A 22,936-nucleotide genomic window follows, 5' to 3' on the forward strand; every position below is an offset into this window, starting at 1 on the left:
CATACCCTGGCAGACTCCATTGTCTCAGCCACAAGACCTTCCAGCTCCTTCTCAGGGCCTCTTGTAGGCTCTCTGATTTGGGTTTCCCTCTTTGCTTGCTTGTTTGTTTGTTTGTTTGTTTTGTTTTGTTTTGTTTTGTTTTGTTTTTTGAAACAGGGTTTCTCTGTATGGCCCTGGATGTCCTGGAACTCACTTTGTAGACCAGGCTGGCCTTGAACTCAGAAATCTGCCTGCCTCTGTCTCCCGAGTGCTGGGATTAAAGGCGTGCGCCACCACGCCCCGGCTCCCTCTTTCTTATAAAAGCTACTTCTCATGGCCAGTGTTCCTGACAGCATGTGGACCTGTAACAGAAAAATGAAAACAATTTTAAAGTAAAAATACAAGCTTTAAAAAAAAATAAAACGAAAACAACCTTACCATGCACACCAGGAAGCAGAATGCTGGTGAAATACGTGGACTCATTTGTTTCTTGCATTTTAATTATCTCATTTTAATAACACATTACAATACAAGCAATTGTACAGACTGGTTCCACTCCCTTTAAGAAGTCTTGTTCTGTGTGCCAAGATTGTTGTTCTGTGTGGTTAAATGCTCATGCATTAAAATGCTAATAATTAAACTGTTACGATTGACTAATGAACTCTGCCAGCGATAAATGATGGTCTTGTTAGATTCACTGCGCAGCAAGCCTTCCTTTGTACTGAGAAAGTTAAAGGTTAAATCGCTCTTGAAACTCGTGAGTGGATCTAGAAGCAATTACAATCTTTCCTTGAAACTAATAGTTACTACAATAATGTTTCGATTCTAGCCCAGTGAGAGAAAAAAAAGAATAAAAGTGTTGGGGGGGGGGAATGACTCTGAGCTGTGTTCACAGGGAAGGACATAGGACGTTTATTGAATCCACAAGGCAGGTGGTGTGAGTATAAAGAAAGACGCGACCCCACTTATATGCATGCTTCTTGGAACCTTAGCTCCCAAGAATACAAGCCCAAATGGTGATGTTTTTGGATACAGCGACAGGTGATTCTTCTGGTGTTATTTGGAACACAGTGGTCTAGCCACAAGGAACATTCTCCAGAACTCTGTGATTTGGGGGAAGCTGATTAATCCCTTTGTGCCACCATCTTGAAAAGCAATAGATAACAATAACAACTCTCTAGGAAGAACATTCACTCTGTCCTGCAGAGCCAGTTGTCTGTGCTTCAGAGCACTCACAGGGCTGGGGGATGTATGTGTGCCACAGAGGTGGAGGGCTGCCTGTTTGATCTCGGGGCTGGATGGGGTTCTGACTTCCAAGCCTACCATAGCATGGCTGACATTTTCTGTGGGAGCCTAGTACTTCTTATGACTTCCTGTAAGAGCACCCTGTGAGAATCTGGCACTTTCTCTCTGGGGTAGTAGCTACGAGTGTCTTCCATCAACCTTTGTCAAGTCTGTCAGAATTGCATCTGGAGACTTATCCATCAACTTTTCCTCTCTATGTGAGAATGTCCGGGAGCCTGAAATCAAGACACCCTTCATATTGGCCATTTTCATGCCTGCTCTGCACACACCACAGTAAAACATCCTAGGCTGACTGCTTGAGACTAAGCTCTGCACAAGGTGAGGTAAGTAATTCTGTCAAAACTTTGGTTCTGCTTCCTCAGATAATGGCACCTCCATCTGGGACCATCATAGCAACAAGACCCGACAGGGCCGACAGTTTGATTCCAGGTGCCTGCAGTCTAGAGCAGGCCAAGCTGGCATTCTTTGACTCTTCAAAGACCCCAAAGGGCATATTGTCTTCCCTGGGTTTGAAGAGAAATGCATTTCCACCAGTACCACATCCGGGCCTCACCTCGCCCCTGACAGGAGACACCTGCAGCTCTTCACCAGGTCACTGGAAGTGGGACCCAGCTGCTCAGAGGAGCCATGAAAAACACCCAGCTCAGGCTGTTTCTAAATTCAAGGGTGGATCCACAAACCACCTGTTTGAGAACAGAAAAATCACTTGGTGTGTCCCTAAAATCACCAGAGCAGGAACAGTGCCTCACAAAATCATCTGTCAACTTGAAACTTCTGAGCAAATGAAAAATATAACAGGTTTCAAAGTATTAGCAAGACAGGAAGAAATGCGTAAAGAAAAACATGAGGCTCTCTTAAGTCCCATCACACCTGGGTCTCCAGGGCTAGTTCTGTTTCCCATGCAGCTTTAGCCTGTGAAGCATCCTTAGGGGTCTCATTTGGTCTCACAGAGGTAGAATCACACTTTATACATTTCTCCCCATCTACCCTGATTTGAACTTGGGCTTGGCAGTTCTACAAGCCTGGCAGTCTTGTCCTGCCACCTCTTTCCTAGTCTTGGCATTTATGCTTGCCTCCACTCACAATGTTCACACACTGTGTTTAAACACAGGCTTTCAAAAACCTTGCTTCCCTCTACAGTCTCTACCTGTAACTCAGGGCTAGCATGTTCTTCCCCCTCTTTAGTCTCTAACCATATCGTAATGAACCAATGTATGATATAAACACATGCCTTTCATTCATGCCTGATTTATGGTTTTTTGTTTGTTTGTTTGTTTGGTTTTGTTTTGTTTGTTTGTTTGTTTGTTTGTTTTGCATCTTCCCTTCCTCCCACCAGTGGATCATGGAAATCCTACTTAAGTCAAAGATCAGGGTTCTTCCAGGGGGAAGGAATTAAACTTTTTTTGAATGATTTCCTGCTAAGAGCAATAATTTTATTCTGTGGATTTATTTGTTTTTCTACAACAAACACAGGTGGCTAACCATTTTGAGGTGTTTACCTATAATGCTTGTCATAAAGCAACTGTGCTTCCTTGGAGTGAAAATTCATAGACTTTGGGATCATTCAAGGGTTGAAAAGAAAACCAGGAAATGGTTTGTGTGGCATAAACCCCAAGTTTGAGGCCTCTGAAGTTAGAGCATGGCCTGCAATAGAATTGCTTGCCTTTGTTCCTAAATGGCTCCAAGCATCCCTGGGGTATTTCTGAGGTCAGAGTCAGAACAATAGGTCCCACAAGTACTTATATTGTTTCACGGTGATCTGAGATATGGCCCAGTTGGTAGAGTGCTCACCTAGCCTGGTGCAAGTCCTGAGTTTAATCCCAGTTTGAATAAACCGATGTGGTTGCTCAGGCGTGTGATCCCAGCACTTGTGAGGTAGATACAGGAGTGACATAAGACAAGGGAGCTAAATGAAACTATCTCAAAAAGAAAACATCCTCCTGCATAAGACATTCACCTTACCCTTTAGCATGCTCTGGCTCCCATTTCCAGGGATTGCAGCAGAGGGGCCAACAGGAGGCTGCGAAGTCCTCTTTCCTGAGAGGTGAGCACTGTTCCTACCATTCTGCATCTGTTCTTTGGGCCTCCTTGGCAGGCAGTTGCTCTCACCTTCAGTCCGCTCACATGATCACTTCCCTCATTGTGGTCTCTTGGAACGCAGATTCCCTCCTTTCTTGATGGAAATGACTGCAATTGAGCAGAGCAGCCACTTCCCACATTCATGGCACAAATGAATGGATCACATAGTTAGAGACAGACTGCAAGTGCCTGGGGACTTAGAAAACTAAGTCAAACCAAATCAAACTTTGCTTAAAACAGGCCGATACGATCTCAATCCATGCATTGGCAAGGTTGTTCGTTAACCGCATAGCTGAACCAGAATGAGCCCCCAGGAAAGGCTGGGTGAGGGCCAGCAGAGCCCCAATGCCTGTCTATGGGTACAACCATTCTTACTCACTGGGGCTGCTGTGACAAACTTATTTCTCACAGTTCTGGAAGCTGAGGTGTCAACAGGCTCAGGCCAGAGAGAGTCTTCTTTCTGGTTCATGGACAGCACCATCTTGGTCGGGTCTTCATGCAGAAGAGACAGGAGAGCCCAGATGACACATAGGTCTAATATATACATCTGTTCTTATTTTGAGGAACTTCATTCTGTGAGCATTGCATCTGCTACTCAAAGGCCCTGCTTCCAAAGCCCACCTGTTTGAGGATGAGGGCTTCTGCCTATGGTCAGAGAGGAACACAAACATTTCCGCTGAAATCTGCCCAGCAGTCCCTGGCCTCAACCCTGTATGCTGTAACCAGGGGTAAAGGAATGCAGACAGGTGCAGTCTGAGGCACTCTGGCTTCTGAGTCAGGTGACAATATTTAGGAGGTGGCTGTATGCAGCTTGCTCATGGGTAGACTAGAGATTGGAAAAATATGAAGTCACAACTCATATTCATTTCTGAGAAGTAAATATTACTTACAGACTTGTATCATGGTCCTATAGGCTTCCAAAACTAGGCATACCTCATGTGTAGTATTTATGAATGAAATACGTTGTGTTGTATGGAAAATATCCAGTTAGCAAATCAAGCACTGTGTTAAGGTGATGGAATAGACGGAAGCATCTGGGACTTGCACCAAGCCTGTCCTTGGGTGCTTGCATTCAACTGTGGTGAGCCACATGATTGTCAAGTTGGTAGAGGCCCTTTTGTGCTGAACACCAAACTGCTCTTGTTCAAGTAGATGTGAGGAAGCTAGGGAGAGACCTGTATAAAACTGCAAGGGAACCCCTGTAAAGTGGCTGGCTATAGTGGTTAAGGAATTTGGCAATGAACCTCAGGCCCAGGTTGCCATGGAAGAGTTCTTTGGAAGCAAGAAATGAACAAATAAAAGCTTTGGTTCATTGTTTTTTAAGAGTTATTTTAAAAATATATGTGTAGCTGGGCATGGTGGTGCACACCTTTAATCCCAGCACTTGGAAGGCAGAGGCAAGTGATTTCTGAGTTCAAGGCCAACCTGGTCTACAGAGTGAGTTCCAGGACAGCTAGGACTACACAGAGAAACCCTGTCTCAAAAAAAAAATATATATATATACACACATACATATGCATTTGTGTGTCTGCATGTAGGTATGTGCACATGAGTGTGGGTGTCCATTGGGTCAGAGGTATTGAAAACATGTGTATGTGTATTTGTGTGTCTGCATGTAGGTATGTGCACATGAGTGTGGGTATCCATTGAGCTCAGAGGTGTTGAAGACCCCCTAAGCTGTAGTTAAAGATGCTTGTGAACTACACATCATGGGTGCTGGGAACTGAACAGAAAACTCTTAACTGCCAAGTTATCTCTTCAGTCTAGCTTTGACTCATGTAAAATAAGCAAATACAATATGTACTTCTAGAATAGGGTCATAGCATATGTATAGCATTACCATATACTTAATTTTTTAATTACGTCATATAGTCATTGTCATTTATTTATCATATCATGTAAAATTCTTTGTGTCTTATTTAGATGTTGGCTGAAGACTGAGGTGTAAGTGTGCTGCACTTTTCATTATTGCTGTTCTGGGAGATGCTTTGTTCTTCCTTGTCTCATAAACAATGCTGTGACAAACATCCCAATTAGTTCTTTTTCCCCCCACATATATATTACTTTAATATACAGTTCCTAGCATGGTTTCTGATGATTGAAATCAAGTCCTATGACATTTACTAAGACCAAAGGCAGAAGCAACTCTGGACCTAGTGTACTCCAGTATTGGGTAAGGCAAGGCAGAAAGTTTGAATCAAAACTTCAGCCCAGAGTTTAAGGAAGGATATCCCAGTTCCAGACATCTCTGCCAGAGAGTACTCAGTAAGCATAAAGCCAGTGGGGTTGGGGCTGTTGGTTGTACCCACAAGATGAGGAAGAGCTTAGAGGATATACCCTGAAGCCTCCATGAACTGTGGGATACACCCTGAGTAGTGAGTGTAGTGGGGGAGGAGGCGAGGCAGGTCGTTGCGTGGCTTGGGAGTCAGAACGTTCTCTGATAGCAATCGCTGCTCAGTTATTCCCCGAGGAAAGAATCAAAGGGTTCCCCTTCACTGACTCTTGGAATGCCCTTTCATTACCTTGCTCATTAGGACAGGGGAAGAATAAAAATTGAGGTCTCCTAAACAGGTGCCGGCCAGATCCTGGAGATGATATGCCAACAGCTCTGAGTTCCTGCATGAATAAGAAAGAAAACGTGGGAAGAGATAGGGCCAGCGAGCTCTGAGAACTGAGCAGACACCCGTGTGAGTGCCAGGGGCAGATGGAGCCTGTCTGTACCCATTTCACAGATGGGTGCCCTGAGTACACAGTGATCCAATTCATGGGTCCCACTCTAAGCAAGAGAGCTGAAGCAGGACAGATCATTCGTCCATGGATGGTTATCTTCCCTCAGTTCTTCACTGGCGTCACTGTTGATGAGTAGGATGAAGGGATGTCTCAGAATGTCCACTATAAATTATAAAATGTTATATGTCTATGTGAGCGATGTCTATGACTTATAAAGCTAAATTACAACAAAATTTAAAGGTAAAGAGGCAGATGGCTAACTTCTCCTACTGTTTTCATCTTGGAACACTAAGAAAATCCAAGAACAAATACTGAATTCTGCCATGTGGTTCCAATGCTTCTATGAGAAGCTCAGACCATTTTTCCAATCAAAGCCAGAGAAGTGGATTTGGATAAAATCATGTCCTGGGTGATAAATGTGCTGGTTTTAGTCTGCAGAGTGGTCCTAGCTCATGCATAAATATACCTGGATCCTCATATACCTGCCTGTCCCCAGACTAACAAAAGACAACATGGCTTTGACCTGAACATAAATGTGCTTTTAGGTAACAATCCCAGGGCTGGGCTGAGAGCTTAGTTGGTCACTCACTTGACTAATAAGCATGAGGACCTGAGGTCCATCTGCCATGAAAATGCTCACTGGTCAGCCAGCCCATCCTACTTAGAGAGCACCAGGCCAATGAGAGACCCTGTCTCAAAACACACAATGGTTCAATGAAATGGCACTTGAAGCTGTCCTCTGACCTTCCCGTGTACATGGACACATATGCACATATACCCACGCACACACACGAACTTGCATGAATATGCATCACCACCCCACCACCACCCCACATACACAGACAAAAAGGAAACTCTAGACCAAACTGAAAAATCGCTCCATGTCTTCCAGCATAAATGAGGCTTGCCATTCCAGCCAGGAACCCAAGAGGTTTAGCTGAACTATGACCCAGAGGACCCTGTGATATTTTCCTTCTGTGCCACATATGCAGATGGGCTCGGAAGACGACCATCTCTCCTCAGTGGAAATCATGAATTTTTATGAATCTGGTCCAGAGTTCCCAGAATCCAGTTGGGTGCACTTTGCAGACCCCAAACCGCCGTCGCCACGGAAGGCTTCATTGCTTGCACCTGCTAAAACATTCGAGGCATTTGAGAGGTGGTGGACACATTTGCTTTCCATTTTTTCTGGCTTGGGAAACCTTTGAAGTGTTTAATAGTAGAGCCCGGGAAAGGCCTCTACCTCTTAATCATTTACTCCCAAGGCACATTCACGGCTGGTAGCCTGTCAAGCAGAAACTGAGCTGAGCCCGCTTTATTAAGTGTCACATGGGTACTCACTGTTCATTAAAGGTGTTTTAAGGTTTGAATTATGTAATTTATGAGAAAGAGAAATAAAAATTCCATTGTTTTATTAATATGTGGTCCCAAAAGGCAAGTTGAGCTAAAGGACCCGAGGGCGTGGTTAGCGGTGATCTTCTGCTCCCTGCCATCTGTGTTGCTCTGACCTCCCACATCTATGCTATCAGCCCAGCCAGTAGTTCAGAACTCTGGGGGAGGACCCCTGATGTCCCTTAGACACGATGTGTGACAAAGAACCTGGGACCCTGCTTTCCTATGTCCTCGGCCCATTTTCTAGAAAGGTTTAGGACAAGCCACAAAGAAACACATTCCTGGAGTGACTCCAGGTGACCTGTGCCGTGCAGACATTAAGAATGAATATGGCTAACCCTTAGGAGGGAGGGGAGTGGGCTTGGAACCAGGCATTGCCTCAGGGTGCCAGCACGGCTTCACGTAGCTGACCTCACTGCAGGAATGCTCGCCATTGATGAATGGATAGATTATCCCTATTCTGCAGAAGAAGACACAGTGCTGCCAAGGACTGTGTCAGGCCAGTGGGTCATTCCAGACCAATCTAGTTTTCAGAGGACCCTGTGGCTAGAGAACTGGAGCCTTGTCTGAACTACAAGTTCCATTATGCTGGCTGTCTTCATGAGGGATACTCTGCTACAGATTTCCCTGAGGGGTGCTCATGACGTCATTTGATGTGGTGAGTCCCAGCTCTTCCTCCCGAGGTTTCCATTCCCTTCCTTGGCTTCCGAACAGAAACGGGAAACAGCCTTGCCTGCCCTACTTCCTGACACAAGAGGGTTCTTTTCCAAAATTCAGGCAGCCAGAGAACATGCAGACCCAGGTCACCCTTTGCTAAGCCATGCAGCTGAAGGTATTTCTCACCTACACCAGCACCACACTTTCCTGCCCACACAGAGAGGATCATGAACCTGATTTGGAAGTATTTTTTTAATTAAGTGACTCATGTTTTACAGGTGCAAAGTTGCACCAGGCTTTTCCCCTTTAGTCAGATTTGTGAGCTTTCAGCTCTGAAAGGCAACGAAGGTGCTAAGACTCTCCTGAGACATCTAACAGGCCTGATGCGGGGACTTGAGTACAGGGTAGCTGTGAAGCCTGGCTGAGGCCTGGGCAGAGCTGGGCAGGGCAAGCAGGAACTGAACTTCTATGTGGCATATCCCTACAAGCAGGGGCAGAGTAGGAAAGGCACTGTTTGCAGGAGGTGAGGCAGTAGGTCAGATTTTACGAATGGACGTCAATCATTAACTCACTTAATTTTGAACTATCAATTCCGCGGATGCTGATATTCTGATAATGCTGGCTGCTAGCAATCTGCACTATAGTCACCGCTGCCTTTGATCTGCCAGCTCAATTTCCACAGGCAGTGAAACCACAGGCCTCTGCTGGGGTCAGACCCTGGAGAGTTCTGACATCTCCCAGAGCATCATGGGAACTCTGAGATGCTTGTCTTGAGATGTCCAGAGAACTTTGAGTACTAGCTACAGAAGAAGCCATGGAGGATCTATTAAGTTATTCATGTTATAGATGGTTCCACTCAGGGTTCAATACCAGATCCTAGGAAGTACGTTAACTCAGTCAACAAGAGAGACAAGCAGGGGACAGTCACAGAATGCAGGACTCCCTGGATACCTTGCTGGGGCACACAGCCAGCTGTGGGAGATGGAAGGGCATTGGGGAAGGCTTCCCAGAGGAGGCCATGTCTGAGCTTAAACTGTAAACTGGTGGAGGAGGAAACTGGGCAAAGGGCAGAAAAGAAAAAATTTGAAATGTGTCTGAACATAGCAGGAAAGCATGAATGATCTTTAAGAGGAGAGAGGGCAACACAAATAGATTGATACCCCACAAGTCAAAGCATACTTGAGAAAAGGCTAGATACCCAGAAACCAAAGCATGCTGGGCAAGGCGTCAGCTAGCATGCGTTGTTCAGGGTGACCAGATTGGAGTCTGACATTGCCAGGGCCTTTCAGAGGGACGCTTGGTAGCAGGACCAAGTCTAGATGCATGTGCTGCCAGGGGACATTTGAGATACCTACACCCACGGCTAGGTCCTAGGACATGACAGTCCCTTAGTGTCCCTAATGACATGACTGTGGTAATTTGGTGAACCACACCTTAAGGGTAGAACTCAGGGAAGTAGACAATAGCCACAGGGAAGAAAGAACTCCGAAGATACCTGGAAGGTATGCCTTTCTCAACTATAATGGGATTTAACTAAATCTTTGGACTCGATCCTTCAGGGTATTTAAAACCAAGAAAAAAATTTTTTTGGACTGTAGACATGCATTCTATAAAAGCTATTCCAGGCAGCCATGGGTAGTAAGCCCCACATTCGCTATCTTGGCTTCTTACAAGTCAGAATTGCTATGAGATGCAGGGACCAGGGGCCATAAGAACAGGTGCTAGAGCTCATAGCAATTCTGACTTGTAAGAGACCAAGACAGGGAACGTGGGGCTTACTACTCAGCTGTCAAAAGTCAAAATCCCTAGACACAAGTTCCACGAAATTGGCATTTAGCATTCTCTTGGATGGTGTATTGTCTAGATGGACTACTCTTCCCACTTAAATGGACATATAAAGACCCCATTCTGCCTGTAGAGCCAATTCCGGGGGAACAGAGAGAGGACATTGAGTCTCAACTCTGTGCTGGTCCTTTGCTTGGCACCTTGAAGATTTTAAGGAGCACTGTCCCTCCCCCCGTACCTCCTAAGATAACTCGAGTGGTCCGAATAGAATCCAGAGGTTCAGGGTGGAGCTCACCCTGTACTGAATCTCAGTGCGAGTTGGGGCCCAATTTGCTTCTGGGTCTTTCTGAGGTTGTTGGTGCCACATGGCTGGTGGTTGCCCATCCTCACACAGCACAGAGGGTTTGGTCAGGTGTGACTTATTTTAGGAGATGTAGAAACATAGATTTAGAAGCCCATATTTTCAGAAGATCTGTTATTTGTAAATATCACCAACTTTATGATTTCTAGTACACTGGGTATTTTTTGAAAGCATCCAGTTTATTGATTAAGCTGCTAACATGAAGGTCTTGACCTATGGATGGCATTTGTTCTGCAGGAGACAGGAAATGAACACAAAGACTTTACCTGCCTCCAAGTGACAGAGAGGACAGGTCTTGGCCTGCCAAACGTGGGAGGTAGATTTAGAACTACAGGTATCAGCCCCAAGTTGCCATCCAAAGTCTGGGGGGTGGCCATAGATGCTCTGGCCAGGTGTTCCTTCCCTGAGGAGAAAGATGAGTGACAGGAACAGGGCTTAAGCTGTCCCTGTGGGCTCTCTTGGCCTGTACTGAGTGACCTCTTCACTCCAGGTTCCTCTTAGGTTGATTCTCAAAGTATACTCCAAACTTAGATTGTCAGAAAGTCCCACACAAACTTGAAAATTCATGTTTTTATTTCAACAACAACAACAATGAATTCTCTAAAGCAGACATCTGGGTAAATTTCTGATACAACGATACTCTGCTAGGTTGAACCTTCATTTCAGGATGTGTCAAGTCAAGTTCTGAAAGGAAATCTCTAGGACCTTGAGTTACCTTTCCTTACGTGTTAGAACTCAAGAGTTTGAGAAACATTAGTAAAATGATACTAACCTACTCCAGAGAACAGAAATAGGGCAAATAGCAAGGAGAGGCATGGCCTTTTTTGCCTCAGCCCCACAGGCTATGGGATGATCTGAATGGGGAGCAAATATTTGGGGATTATGCCCTGTTCTCTCCTAAGCCTGCCTTCAAAACAGGAGGAACCTGGAGGTGGCATGTATGCCCATCAGGGTTCCTGGAGACAGCTTCATGTTAAATGGTAATAATTTTCTGATTAAGCTGCCCTCTCTGGGCAGGTCTCTAGGAGAGTGACGAGGTTTCTAGCTTGGCAGCCTAACTGTGGATACTGCACAAATGAAGTCACATATTCACTGACATCTCATGATACAATGGCACTACCCAAGGTGGAGAATGACACCACTTCCCTTTTGCCAATCAGTAGTATTCACAAAGTCCAGGGCACCATTTCCAGCCTTCCACAGCCACTTCTGCCCGGAAGCTGCCACAGATGGGCTTACTACACGCCACTATGGCAGTTTCTTGCTCTGGGTGCTGCTGGCAAAGGGTATTGCCATTGACATGTACACACTGGGCAAAGCCACTTATCTGGTACATCCAGCTTGGAATCCAACACCCCAGGTGACAGTTTGGGTATGGCTTAGTTCATCCATCTCTCCTCCTGTCTTCCTTCCAGGTGTGAGGCAGAAACAACTTAGCCAAGTGACTCTTGAAAAATTTTCAGGAAATCCAGTTACTTGAAGCTCCCCTGTCTCTGGGGAGGATGGCAGGAAGGGGCTCTCGTGAGGGTTACCTTCTGAAGTGAGGAATTTGGTTTTCTGATGTGCTTCCAATACAGACATCTGGGCTGGCCTGACCTGGGCAGACCCACTAGGTTTAGAGAGCTGTCAGAGGTTGGTATCTGGGGGTCATTCGTTTTTTTTGTTTCAGGAAGCAGTGAACCCAGGGCCTCCTGAGCAATGGGACTGGGGACAGGGAGGGATGTCCCGTAACCTTTCTGCTTTCTCTTATGAAGCTTCTAAGGAAATTCCATTGTATTGTATTTACAAGGCATCCCCAACTGTCAGCTTCCTCGAACACAATGTATTTAATAAAAAGCCATTAAGCCTTGTAAAGCTGTCAGAAACCTAAATGACACTTGTAATAAAATCTTGTCGGGTGACCTGTTCTGGTTAATCAGGCCCTGTGACATCATCGCCCTCAGATTTGTCTGATACCCCGGGCGTGAGCTATGTTTAGACAGCTTTATGATCCACACGGATTTGAGTTATTAAAATTGTACAGTTTTGCAAGGAATTTGGGATTTAATAAAACAGCAGAGAAACTACAAAAGGAACAATAAGCTTCAGCCAAGCCAGTCTCCCCATGCACTGGGGTCATGCGCCCAGGCTGGTTGCCTGGCCAGGGCCCACTCCAGGTGTTCACACCGGCAAGTTAATGTATCTATAACGGGTTTATCTGGCATTCGCAAGGCAGGCAAGTCAATTACATCTTTCCCAATGACTTCAAGGTGGTGAACTATGCTTACACATAGATTTATGGATTTATTCAGATTACAAGAAGATATTACCACCAATGCCAATTCGCTCTAATAAGACACTTTGAGCAAATCCAACTGCTAGACTGTAAATATCTTTGGCTCTGCCTACCCCCTCTGGTTTTCAGGTCTTCAGTCCCTTTAAGGCATAACTCTCTCTCGAATTCCACAAAGCTTGACTTCATGTAACCAACAGAATGACAAAAACAGACAGACAGACAGACACAAAGGACTCCGATTTATACATTTAAACTATAGGGACACGTTAAAAAAAGTGTTGAGCATGAGAGAATAAATCATATCTAGTCTCCTGGCATGAACTGGCACAGCACTCCTGATATCTCAGTCAAATTATTCCATTTGTTTCTAAAGATATTTTAATCCCACATGACCTCAAACTTCCCGTGAACCAGGGCCCGGACCCAAGGCCGCCCACGGCCTTTGCAATAAATCTATTGTCTCCTTTTCTCGGCCTCAACTCAGGCCCATAGATCACCCCTCCCTGCATCTTGCTTCAATTACTCAATTAAGCGCAGTAAAGTTCTTGTAGGTTTCTGCAGATGTCGCTTTATTATCAAGGCCTCAGATGAACACAAGGGTTCAGGAGCCGAGGTTATGCGGAGGTTGCTGGGGGAAGGGCCAGGCCTGGGCACTGGACTATTCCCAGAACCTGCAGGGACCGAAGCCCTGGAGAGGGCAGGGGCACCAACAGACCATCGGACCGACTGTTCCCAAGGCTGCTCGCTCATCCCCTTCCCTTCACAGTTTTGGGAATTTGTGATGTTATCTCTCTGAGAAACTGCTTCAGGAGATGTAGGTATTCTACCCTCCGACGAGATAGGGCTCTGATTAACAGACGCTTAATTGGGCCATTTATCAAGAGAAAGACCTGCCCCTAAGTCAGTGGGCTAAGTAAATTATGACCCACCTTGCAGGTGTTGAACTGGCAGCCCTATTACTCTTCTCGAAATGGTCTTCAGAAGATTTTATATGGAAAGATGATTTATTGCCAGGAGGAATTCGATTGAGCTTATATTTTTTCCTGAGTGTGGCAGGATTCTGCCCGGCCCCTCTTCCTTCATGCTCCAAAGAGGGCTGTTGAAAATTAAAATCACGGAGGCTGAGTAAGTTGGGGCCAGAAGGATACTTAGAAATCTATGAACACTACCAGACCACTTGACAGGTGGTAAACTGAGTCACGAGCAGAATAAGTCAAATTACATAGCCACTTAGTGCATTGACAATGGTATTCCAACCTCACTCGTGTGTGTGTGTGTGTGTATGTGTGTGTGTGTGTGTGTGTGTGCAGGTTTATGCAGGCCCATGCATTTGTGGGGAGGATGATGAGGACAGCCTCAGTTGTTCCTTAGGACCATCCACCTCCTTTTTTGATGCAAGGTCTTTCAGTGACTTGGAAATCACCAAATAGGCTAGGCCAGCTGTCCAGCAAACTTCAGGATCATCCCAGGCTCCATGTGTTTAATATTGGAATTATAAGCCCATGCTTCCATGCCTGGCTTTTGCTTGGATTTTAGACATCTACTAAGGTCATTTTGTTTGCAAGGTGAGAACTTAACCAGCTGAGCCATCTCCCTAGCCCATCTACCTTTTTATTTTAATTAAGCATTAATTAATTAAAATTAAATCACTTAGATTATAATCAATCAATTAGTTTTTAAGAATCTGCTTTCTTTAAGTGATGGAATGGAATTTCTTTTTAAAAAAGGAAATTCAAGAATTTAGGTCTGGGCCTTTTAAAATGCCTTATGCCTTACAGAGGGTTTCTTAATCTTTGCTTCCCTGGCAGTTTGGTCCTCACAGCTCTTTGTGGTGAGACTATCTTGTGCATTGTATGTTGTTACCAGCATCCTGGGCTGACAGCATCTTCTCTCAGGGTTAGTGATAACTGAAATGATCCCCAGAAGGTTAAATTGCCCCTGGTTGAGAGACACTGCCTGACAGCTGTATTATCATCACAAAATCAGTCTGAATGACCTCAGCAAGCACTTACCGAGTGACATCACGGTGAAGAACTGGGCATACATTGTTTTAAGACCACATGCTAACTCTCGCATGTATCAGTAGTATCGCTTCTCGGACTTTTGGCTAAGATCAAGTATGAGTATCGGTATTGCTCCATTTTACAAAGGAAGGAAGTCGGGATGCTATCAGGGTGAAAGTTCACTGACAGCTGAAGAAGCTCCCACACAAAGGACATGGCTAAGGGATTTAAAGATGTTAAAGACACAACAAAACCGTACCACTCCCATTCCCCCAATGGTAAACTCGTCTTTGAGGATTTGTTAGGATACCAAGTCATCTTGGGAAAGAGTTAAAAATGCAACTGTCCTTAGAGACAGGCCTCCTTGAGAATAGGAGAAGGCTACTCGCGTGTCTCTGCTCACAGGCACACTGCAAAACTGCAGACACCTGAGTAACAGTATTCACTTGAGCTGTGCCTGATACTCTCATTCTTCCACAAGCTGAGATACACTGCGCCCCAGGACTGGAAGTAGTCTGAAACCTGGGTTAGGAAATTACCAGGTTAAAAAAAAAAAATGCCTGAGACCATAGGCCCTAAAGGTAGTTAGTGTCTGGGTTTTGAGTCAAGAAACAAATTCACTGTAGAGCGTAAAGTGTTATTGTGAGGTGAGACCCAGCCATGTGGAGACTTGTGGCTTGTGTCTGCCTGCAGTTGCTCTGGTCCATGGGATTTGGGATTTGAGAAGCCTGACTCTCCCTATCATTGTTTCAGGGAACTCCACACAGGGCTCCAGATTCTGTGACCTGAATCCTTAGGCTCACCCAGGTTTAAAATAAGGTTCTATGTCTCCTTAATATTTCTTTATCTATTAATTTCATTTGCTTGTGAACTCTCCCTCCCTCCTTCTCTCTTCTTCCCCCTCCTCCCTCCCCTCCCCCCCTCCTCATACTCTCTCATGTGTACACTCATAGGTTGAGGGCATATTCTAAGAAATGTGTCATCAGGTGAGTCTTGTTGTCATGGAAGCATCATAGCCTGTACTTTACAAGCCTCGGTGTTGTGGGCCTTGTTACCCTACCTGGCCCCTTGGTGACAAATAAACTGGGCCACTGGGAGCCAGGTATGGACCAGTATCAGTTACTAACACCCAGTATCACATAGGCACATGACCTTTATATAGAGATATATAGGCTCCGCCTTTATATGCCTCACAGTGGAGTGTGTTTGCATTTACCATTGCAATTGCAAAGGTGTGAGGAGTGCCTTAAGCTACATTGTGGGGTCTATGTACTCAGGAGACATTAGGGATCTTTCATCTCCACTATGATCCTCTGGGACTATTGTCACGAGCATGCCTGCTGCTATTGAAAACAGCAAGAGGCACTTGTCCATGGGCATTTCTTTATTTTCATTAGGTCATACCAACTCCTTCTGCAAGAGCCTGGGTATGGAAACATTGACAAATAGACAGCTAGGGCCTGCACTCCAGCCTCTCCAAAGGCCCCTAGATGTGGCTGACAAAGAAAATAGGCTGCTAAAAAAAAAAAAAAAAAAAAAGCTGGGTGTGGTGGTGCATGCCTTTAATCCCAGCACTTGGGAGGCAGAGGCAGGAGGATTTCTGAGTTCGAGGCCAGCCTGGTCTACAAAGTGAGTTCCAGGACAGCCAGGGCAATACAGAGAAACCCTGTCTCGAAAAACCAAAAACCAACCAACCAACCAAACAACCCCAAAACCAAACCAAACCAAAACAAACAAAGAAAATAGGCTGCTCTGAGGACACCTCTAATCAGAGGCACACTCCTCATTTGTGAGAGTGGCTTTCTCCTGGCTGTGTTTTGGCTCAGGACCTCTGACTGATTTTCTCCCACCTCTTTTTTACCTTTACTGCAACAAAACCCCTTGCTTTGCTCATCTGAGTGGCTCATCTGTGAAGAGCTCTGTCGACTCTGAGGCACTGTTTGGGATGCAGGTACTGGGTTTGGATCCCATGGCGTGATGTACACATATTTCTCTCTGTGTGCTAACACTGCGGTGCAAAGGAACAGTGAATTCTCAGATGAACAACAGCAGGCTTCAGGCTCAAGGAAAGGACAAGTGACTTCTGTCTTGAGGAGGAAGGACATGGAGAGCAACCACAGAGCCCAGTCAAAGCCATGGCTATCCACCTAGTGTGTCCTCATGCTAGCCACATGGAGTGGACACGCATAACCATCACATCAACCTCACAGAGGATGTATGTGACCACAGGAAAGAGGCTAAGAGAGAACAGTGGCTTGCTCAATATCATCTGGCTGCTAGTGGTTATGTGTGGATTTGAACCCTCAACTGTCCTTTAAACTCCATTATGTCCATTAATGTATGAAGTTTTCATGTGTTAGAGCAAATATCTGATTCCAAAGATATGGAGGGAAAGACATGAGGATGACTTCTTATGAGGGGATCTGTGCCTTCTGAAAGCATTAGGGAGCTCTAGTGGGGACACTTTTCCTCAGTGGGTCACATTTCCTTTCTCTAAGGCCATACATCCCATGTGGAGCAGGCCCCTTCCTTCCCTGGGGGCGCCCACTGACCATCCCCTTGTAGGCCCCAGAGCAGCCTTCATAAAGACTTGCTGATGGGCTGTGGATCGATCCAGGACTCAGTTGTGATAGGTGTGGAGGGATGTGCTAACCGCTTCTGACTACTGCTGTGGCTGTCTCTAGACCCAGCCTGAAGTCACCAGCTCATAACACACCTTCCCACCTACGGGGAAAAGAGAGAAAGGCAATCATCTCAGATCACGATGTGAAAACCTGCTTGCTTGCCTTCTCTCCCACACACTTACCACCCTCCCCCTTTCTCTGGCTTCCTAGATGTGGCATTCGGTTTAGTCAGAGTGGAGATAGCTGGCTGTTGGGGTACGGGGGATGTGACGGACCCCAGAGGAGGTCAGTGTCAAAAATCCAACCCTCGTGCAGAAGCCAGGGGACATTCTATTTTAAGAAAATTCTTCCTGTGCTGGCTATTGTTAAAATTCCACTGGAGCATAAATCCACGTTTATCACAAGTAGAGGGAAAGGTCTGGGGTCCCTTGGAGTTTGGAGGTGTTCTTCTTTGGGCAGATAAAAGTCCCTTCCTTTTTCTCTGGTTTATATGACACATGTTCTGGGTTTCTGGGTAACACTGGCAGCTACTCTTGCCATCAACCACAAATTTCAGGGAAGCCAGGAGGGAACAGAGCCAGGTTTCCTCCCTGCTATAGATGATATATCTGAAGAGAGTTTCAGAGAGACGTATCCATCGGGCAGTCTCATGAGTAAACAAGATGGAGAGGTGGTTTGAGGACCCTGAAGGGAAAGCAGAGGGTATGGGGAGAAGTGGAGGCTGCCTGAAATGTAGCCGTTCTAAGGAGAGGGTTCTTTGTGAAGGACTTCAGTTGGAAACAAACGCAAACAGCAGCAGGATTTGTGAGAGGAAACAGGACAAGGGAAGCATGTGTTTCACTTGAGGGTCCAGAAGGAGGGCTGGAGTAAAGGCAGAGCCTTGGAGGGTTGAACAGACAGAACGTTCTAGAACCTGACAAGATGGCAAAAGCTGGCTTTCCATGAAGCCGAGAGGTGGTCTATCTTTAGTTTCTCTGTGTGTCTATCTTCATTGCCAGATCTGGCCCAGAGGAATAATGTCAACCTGTTGTCTTTAAAAACCAGATAAATCTTGTAGCACAGGGACAAGATGTGGCCTTTGCTCCAAGATGCTCAGAGCCTCCTAACTTTTCCCAGGGGTGCATCTGTGGGCCTTCACAGGTCAGAGAACAAGAACTCAAGAACAAGGTGATGGGAATTAGGGATACATTGGATAAGCTAGAGGCCTGGACACAGGTCAGCACTAAAAGACAGGGGTATTACTGGGGGACTATCAATCTGGTGGCGACAAAAGACACTTCAGGAGCAGAAGGCTCCTAGAAGACCTGGGCCTTTCATTCCTTGAGGTAAGCAGTCAGAATGGCCAATAGTCACATCAGCATTCCCAGACCCCATCCCTAAGGGCCTAAAAGAGTTAGTGAAATTTCTTCTAACTTAAAGGCCATTGAAATGGTCTTTAAGACAGACAGACCTAATGTATCCTTAGACAGCCAGTGCCTCAGATGCCTTATTCTTATAATGACCCCAGGAACATCACCCCACTGTGCATAATTGTGACAGCACCCTAACAATGCCAGTGAACAGATTATCAACTAGGAACTGGCTGCCCCTAGGCCCAGGGCTCCTCCTAACAAGTCTGCAGATTTTGTCTCAGCATTCCACTTTTCCAGTGATGTGTAATCTCCAGAGCCTTCTTGGTCCCATTTTGCAGATGGGAACAACCGTACCAAGGGCACGGGTGCAGGGGGAAGTGGGTAAGTGAATTATTCCAGCCCAAAGGGACTCAGAGGAAACTCAGAATAGGCAGACACAGGGCAGGTTTCCACTCGGCTGCCTCAGCCACGCTCCTCCAGCCTGGCTGATAATTGCTCATTATGTGCTTAATCTGGGCACAGCCAGGCCTGGCAGCAGAGCTGCATCACATCAAAGCAAGCTCTTCAAAGGAGCAGAAAGCTGGCCTCTGGGGTAATTAGCTGAGGGCCTATTCTCTTCTGCTTGGGACAGTTGGGAGGGTTGCGGGCAAGGTCCAAATGGCACAGAGTACACCTCAAGTTGTCAACTCTGGTGAACTTGGGTAGGCAAGGCTGGTGACTCAAATCAGGTCTCTTTCCTTCTCCTCCCCCTCCCATCCCAGAGATGAATCCCAGTGACTTGTGCAAACTATTGTTGTTTTCTCTTTTATATTGCTATTCCCCGACCCCCACCCCCAACCTGGCCTCAGCTTACAGGAGAACCATGTGCCTGCCCACTCTCTAGACTAACATATTTTTGTTGCAGACACTGGAAAGAAAAGAAAAAAAAAACCCTCACCCAAGCACAAACACCACCACCATGACTCACAGATGAAGCAGAAATAAGGTTCGAGAACATAGAAATGCTCTGATTCATGTATGTGACTCAGTTTCCACAGTTGTCCTAGCTAAGCAGCCCCAGGTGGCAGCCCCAAGTGGAGGATTGCTGGTTCATCCGCCAGAGTGGAACTTCGGAGGTTGTAGACCTGGCACAAGACCTCTGGGAGAAGCTAAGGATGTGTATGATCACTCAATGTGACCACCCCACCCCCCCCCACCCCCCCCACCCCCCGGCTGGAGGGAGAGACAAGGTGATGTTATGCTTCTAATCCCATTTGCAGTCCCCTGTCACTCAGCCAGGTATCCCACCAGCAAGGCACAGAAGTGCAGAAAGTGCTAAGAGACATTATAATAGAATCTGGTACCTCTTTTTGATGGCCTGTGGGGCGGTCAGACTAACAGGCCTGAGTGAGTTTGACGTGTAAGTGGAATGGTGTTGAACTGGCCAGCAGGGTGCAGGAAGCCGCTATTCCTAGGAGAAACGATTCTGGGATTGGTTGGTGCAGGCAGTGGCAGAAGGCTTTGGTGAGCAACAATTCACTTGCTCAGAAGGCAAGGTAAGATTTTTATCTTACCTACCTCTTAGCCATATTTAACAGTGATAAAGAAACTGGAGGAACCCAGCTTCTCTGAGCCAAATAAAGGAGATGGTCTCAGGTACCATCAGACCACGGAGTAGAGGGGCAGCACGGTCAGCAGGCTCTCCCTATCAATGGAGACAAAATGGTCTACTTCTACTTTAGTTGAATTTTATCTTCATTGTCGTTTCTGCAGGTGGAATCTCATTGTGTCAGTTATTTTGTCAAAAGTAAAAAAAGAACAATTAAGCACATGTATGGAAACAGTGCTGAAAGGGCTGGGGACATGGAGACCTTAATTTGATCCCCAGAATCTAGATTTTAAAAGCTGGGTGTAGTGGCATGTACTGATCCCAGAGCTGGTGAGGCAGAGAGGTGGCTCCTTGGGGCTCACTAGCCAGCCAGTCTGGCCAAACCATTTAGTTCCCATTAAAAGTGAGAGACACTTACACAAAGTAGACAAAAATCCAAGAAGCATGTAAGCAAAGAAAACTCAGACAAACAAACAAACAAACAAACAATAAGAACCATCAACTTCCCCCACTGACACCCTTCCCATAGGCACACACATATATACACACACATACACACTACATACATACATACATACATACACACATACATACATACACATAGATATATACACACATAAATCACATATACACATACACACTCAGAAACTATATATATATATATGTCTGAGTATATATATATATATATACACACACAGAGACACTCAGACACACATACATACACATGCAGACATAAATACATACACAGATAAACATACTCAGACACACACACACACACATACATAGACACACACACACATAAAAACAAAATTAAAAGAACAAAGTGGAAAGTAACTAAAAAAGCATCAAGGTTGATCTTTAGCTTCCAGAAGCAAATACACACACACATACACATATACACATACACACACAGACCCACATGCATACACACACACACCACACATAGACACATAGAAATATAGCCAGACATACACATACACACATACCCTACACACATACAGAAACATATAGACAGACAGACATACAGACAGGCACACATATGCATATACACACAAACAGGCACACATATGCATATACACACAGACAGACAGACACATACACACAGACACACATATGCATATACACACAGACAGGCAGACACATACACACAGACACATATGCATACACATTGACACATGCATACAGACATACATACACACAGACACACATATGCATACACAGAGACAGACTACATATGTATACACAGAGACAGACAGACAGATCATATATGCATACACACACACACACACACACACACACACACACACACAGAGGCATCTTTATTCCTGGAGAAGCCCATGCAGCTCTAGGACAGAGGGGCACAGTCACATCTAATGTGATTGAAAATATCCAGGGCCAATGCAATTCTGTCAGGCAGCTCTAGCTCTGGCCATGTGCTCCCTGTCTTGTTGGCTCAGTGCTCATACTCCCCTTCTTCTTGTGTGACTCAGGAGCCTCATGCTGAAAACATAAGCCTTTAAAATTGCTTCACAATGCACCTGCAGCCTTCGCTAATCCCCAGGTGTGAATACAACACGCACCTGCTCAATATTCCCTTGGCATTTGTGCTAACTGTAGGGAAATCACATGGAGTGCTCCTGGCAGTGGCGAGGCATTGTAGAAAGAGGAGGTAGAGAACAGGGTTCAAGCCTGTTGTTCACCAGCATTTCACACCTTACACCAGTAATTCCCTTGTTTCTAGAATGGGTGAGGGGTGGATATGAAGCTATCCAAATTGAGCAGACTCCCTCCTTGTCATTCTCACGACTCTTTGACCCTGCACTGAACTCTCAGGAGGTCATCTCCTGTCTCTTCAGCTCTACTCCTGCAAGGCAAGATCTGGTCTCAGTTTGTTACCTCGGAGCAAAGTGCTTGTATACAGAAGGTACTCAATCAATGCTGAATTGTTAGCTTATTTTGTATTTGCTTTAACAAGATACCAGAGGCTAGGTGACATAGAGAGGTATATTTTGCTCAAATTCTAGTTTATGGAGAGTCTGACACTTTTTCCATGACTGTGCTATTTCATTTTGACTCTGTAGAAAGACATGGGACATCTGCTTGTTTTCTGATTATAAAAAGATGAAGGATTGGAACTCTGCACTCCACCCACCATCCCGCAGTTACCACTGGGTGTGCATCGCTCTTCGGAGCCTTCTGAGACCATGTCTTACCATTGAGGAGCCAAGAGTGGGACACAAAGTCTAATTTGTTTCCTTTGGGGACTCTTGTTAATTGTAAGAGAATCTAAAAATACAGTTGGTGTACTTGATATGTACAGTGCCTTGTTTAGAAACTTAGGCTGGTGAAAGAACGCAATTAAACTGTCAAAATCTAATTCTTTCTTCCCTTTAATTTAAAGCAGTTCATTCCCATTTACTTTGCATGGGCTTAGAGTTAAAAGTGAAGAATGTTACCAGAAAAACCGGTAGTTACAAAATGAAGATGCAAGGCTCTGCGTGCCAGAGATAGCTTAAGAATGGCCACATTCAAATTCCTGTGACTTAATGAAATGCTTGCTGCCACTCATGGTGGTACAGGCATGTTGTCTCGGCACTGGGGAGGTGCCAGCAGGAGGACCATGAGTTCAAGGCCAGCTTCAGCTACAGGAAGTTGGAAGCAGGCCTAAACTATAAAAGAGCCTTTCTCCAAAGTCAAGCAAGGAGGGGCAGAGAGATGATTCAGGGAGTAAGAGTGCTTTGTGCACAAAGATAAGAATATAAGTTCAAATATCAGTGCTTACATAAAAAGCAGGGCCCCATATTGA

At 45.5% G+C, this 22,936-nt stretch overlaps 2 long non-coding RNA genes across 3 annotated transcripts in view; one reads left to right on the plus strand and one right to left on the minus strand.

The window, feature by feature from the left end:
• Positions 1–246: 246 nt before the first annotated feature.
• The window catches only part of Gm41878, a 28,596-nt gene continuing 5,906 nt past the window's right edge, over positions 247–22,936 (minus strand). The window contains exons 3-5 of one of the 2 annotated variants that reach the window (XR_003952854.1): positions 5,886–5,979; positions 3,743–4,189; positions 247–3,493 (exon numbers count right to left, since the gene is read on the minus strand). This is a non-coding gene — a long non-coding RNA (predicted gene, 41878). Of the gene's footprint in view, positions 4,190–5,885; positions 5,980–22,936 lie in introns of both variants that reach the window. The other variant, XR_001782709.2, reaches the window with a different exon arrangement.
• On the plus strand, positions 3,144–19,628 carry Gm46661. The gene is made up of 3 exons (XR_001782710.2): positions 3,144–3,328; positions 14,487–14,489; positions 19,571–19,628. It is a non-coding gene; the product is annotated as a predicted gene, 46661 (long non-coding RNA).

This window comes from Mus musculus, chromosome 19 (genome assembly GCF_000001635.26).
Source record: "Mus musculus strain C57BL/6J chromosome 19, GRCm38.p6 C57BL/6J".
In the NCBI taxonomy this organism is placed as follows: Eukaryota; Metazoa; Chordata; class Mammalia; order Rodentia; family Muridae; genus Mus; species Mus musculus.